Consider the following 3,523-nt stretch of genomic DNA (forward strand, 5'->3'; position numbering starts at 1 on the left):
AAAAAAAGAGCAACATAGAGAGGAGGAGCTAGTTACCAGGTGTTATAGGGTTTCAGCTGCATAGTGCATACCCAGGGCTGTGCCTATATCAGAGAGACAACCCATCATATGATCAAAGATTTTAACATCTTCAAAATTAACGCCCCAAAAAGAAACGAAGAAGAAATTTGTTAGTTTTAATCATCAGAAATTTATTAAATAAAATATTATATTATTAGTTGATTGAAATGTTATTGATTAAACAGTGCAACTTTTTTACCAGATTAGGTTCAGGTCCAAGTTTCTTCTTAACTCTTTTGACCACTTGCTTCTTCTTTTGTTCACTAAGCGAAGCATGACATAGCATCATGTGAGCATGCCAAGTCTCTTTCCATCAACAAGATTGTAACGTAGATACTACATAATATGTAAAATCAAGAAAAGAATAAAATATTTGACAAAATATGAACAATACTGAACAATTACATGTAGTTTTATTCTAATCATTGTGTACATGTACATGTATATGGCATATGATCATTAATTCCTAGTTAGTAATGTACATATGTTCCACACCTGCAAATTTAATGAAAATGTGAAACTAGCAAAATTTATTTCCATTGAAATACAAATTTAACCCCTATATGGTAATACCAGGGGCAATAATACCAAAGACCAGGAAATAGTAAATACTAGCCTGGCAATACTACTAGGCAATAATACTCAATTATTTTTGCTTTATCCTGAAAAGTAGCTTGTTTTTTTAAATGCTGATAACTATAATTGAAAAATATTTGTCAGAATCAGCTCAAACTGTCTACACAGAATGAGGACATTAATGTACATCAGAATACTGTAATTCCTCTAAAATTCGTCACATCAAGTTTTGTATTTTTAATTTTTAAAAATAAATTTTTAGAGGGAGAGTAGTTACAAAGCTTTTAAATTAATTATTTTGTTCAATTTGGAGGGATCCATTAGTACACAACACCAGCTGTATGCTAACCAGGCTATTTAGAGTATCCTTCTCTCATATTCAACTTAGAGGTAAGTGATGAAATTAGAACCACGTGGAACAATTATATTTAAAATGAATTTTAAAATTAATTATGGTAGAAAATTCAAAATATTTATTTTCAAATTTAGAGCACCAAATATTTAGAGGAATTACAATATATAATAAAAATTCTGCGAGATTTCGGAGCCAATTAAAAAAAAGTACCCAAGGCTATATTTTTCCAGATTTGGCTCATTTTTAAAAATGGTCATAACTCGAAAGATTTTTGCTAAAATCAACTCAAACTTTCTACATAGCATAAGGGCATCAATATGTATCAGAAAATGTAATTTAAAAATTGGGGTGATTTTGGGACAATTTTTTGGACAAAATACAGGGTACTTTTCAGAATTTTGGCATTTCTTTAAAATGGCTGTAATTAAAAAATGAAACCAAATTGGATCAAACTTTTTACAAAGCATAAGGACAACAATATGTATCAAAAATGTAATAAAAATTTAGAGTGACTCCAGAGTCATTTTTTGAAAAAAGTTATTTGCAAAAATCAGCCCATTTTTAAAAGCTCATAACTAAAAAAATAATTGTTAAAATTAGCTCAAACTTGCTACATAGCATAAGGACATCAATATGTATCTACAGTACAAGACATACAATGCTTACATTTCCTATTAGCTCAGTCCAAACACTTACCTCAATTGTTACAGATCTATAAAAATCCAGTCTGCATTCCTGTAGCTGCATGCATTGTACCAGGATTGATAGATCTAGCTCCAATGAAATCCTGTGGCATCATAATAATTATCGATAGTACGCAAACTGTCTTCCTCTATAAATAAAGGGTAAAAATATAAGCTCACTAAGTATAGTTTTTAAATTGGCAGAGTTAAGAAGACAGGGAAGCATGAGGGGGTCAGTGTAATACTCTGAACAAACCTCACAAGTCGCAGTGATAACTGGACTTGTATTTTCTGCCATTTTCTATGAATAAAAAAATCATCACAATACCACTGACTGAAGTATGTTACTTTTAAGAAGTTTTCTTAGTCAGAAAGCAAGAGAATAGGTGAAAATGACTGACCTCGAACTAGAACAAGATCTCCAGATCTATGTAGCCCCACCTTAAAGGGGGTTGTGACTTGTTAGCTCTACTACTTTGTTAGTCAATGCCTAGAAAATACCCCTTTTCGTGTCACCAAACTCTTGGTCGTGTCACATATAGACGGAAATACAACGATGCTAGGCAGAGTTATTTGCTTTTATGCTACCTGCTACTCCTTAAATGGTGGAGTATCCAATTGGGTCCCTGAAGTGTATTCTTGTGTTTATCAAGTTCCTACAAAGATGTTTGGTGATCACAAAAAGCAGCATGTAATTGAGAGCATCATTGTGAAGGCTGGAAGCAGTGCAGTATGTTTAGGGTATAATGACATTATGTTTGAAAGAACTTATGGCCAACGAGAGGAATGGTGGAAGATGGTTGAGATAATAACGGAAGATATAAGAAGTTTTGAACATGGGTTTATCAACAAAGGATTGCTCCCGCGGCCCATAAGACCTAAAGATAAATCACTGGCACAGTTAAAGATCAAATACTTAAGGATATATTGTGCTGATGCTGACATTATGGAGGCTGTTAATAAGGATGGCACAATAGAAATTTGAGAAGAAAACCTCCCTTTTCCAACCATCCTGATGATTTCTGGATGAGAGTAGTAATGATTGATATTGCCAGCATGGAAAAACTAATACCATAATTCTTCTAAAATTCTACATGACCATAATGACATCCAATGGTATCAAGGTCTCAGCAGATAACTCCATACTAGAAGAGTCAACGAGATCAACTATGATATAAGAAAGAAATATGAAGGGTAACAGTCATTTATTATAATAATACAGAATGTAATAAATTGAGTAGATCTAGATGTTTATTACTCAGTCTTGAAGTTTTATATTTTGCGCAATCTACTTAAATTCCAATTCGCTGATTTCAATTTCACAAATTCTACCATGTGTGCCATGCAGGTACCGTATTAAATTGATTTTTGTGAATTTTATTTTCATAAATTAGGAAGGAATTTGTGAAATTTGCAACCCTAAAAAAACCACTTATATGATATCAAATTAATTGGGAATTAAAGTGACATAAATTATTAATAACTTAAATATACTACATGCAAATGATCCACAACTATAAAAAATTGAATTTTATTTTGGCACCGTATATGTACATGCATGTATATGTACATGTATTTATTTGTAGGAGATCTCTCAGAAACTAACATGTTAACTTTAGAAAAGAGAGAGCTGATGATGATAATGACAGAGAAGAAGGAAAGAAGAAACAAGAGGAGGAGGAGGAGGAGGGAGTTTCTGGTCCTACAACTAAGAAACCAAGTCATCGCTGGCCATGGGAATTCACACACTCAAAACTCAAGTACTACATGAATACATAAATTTATATAAACATAAATCATGTATCAATGTATTACATACATAGTTTTGTCTTTATTGCAGGCAAGCATG

General features: G+C 32.3%; 1 long non-coding RNA gene across 2 annotated transcripts; it reads right to left on the reverse strand.

The window, feature by feature from the left end:
* Nucleotides 1-8: 8 nt before the first annotated feature.
* Nucleotides 9-2,110, reverse strand: LOC109584139 (uncharacterized). Of its 2 annotated transcripts, XR_002185865.1 has the most exons (5): nt 2,023-2,110; nt 1,931-1,975; nt 1,688-1,823; nt 260-396; nt 9-83 (listed from the first exon to the last, which is right to left on the reverse strand). It is a non-coding gene; the product is annotated as an uncharacterized LOC109584139 (long non-coding RNA). The 2 variants fall into 2 exon arrangements; XR_002185864.1 differs by lacking the exon at nt 9-83 and having other exon boundaries at nt 150-396.
* Between the last annotated feature and the right edge of the window lie 1,413 nt (nt 2,111-3,523).

Source organism: Amphimedon queenslandica, unplaced genomic scaffold (genome assembly GCF_000090795.2).
Source record: "Amphimedon queenslandica unplaced genomic scaffold, v1.1 AMPQUscaffold_13243, whole genome shotgun sequence".
Classification (NCBI taxonomy): Eukaryota; Metazoa; Porifera; class Demospongiae; order Haplosclerida; family Niphatidae; genus Amphimedon; species Amphimedon queenslandica.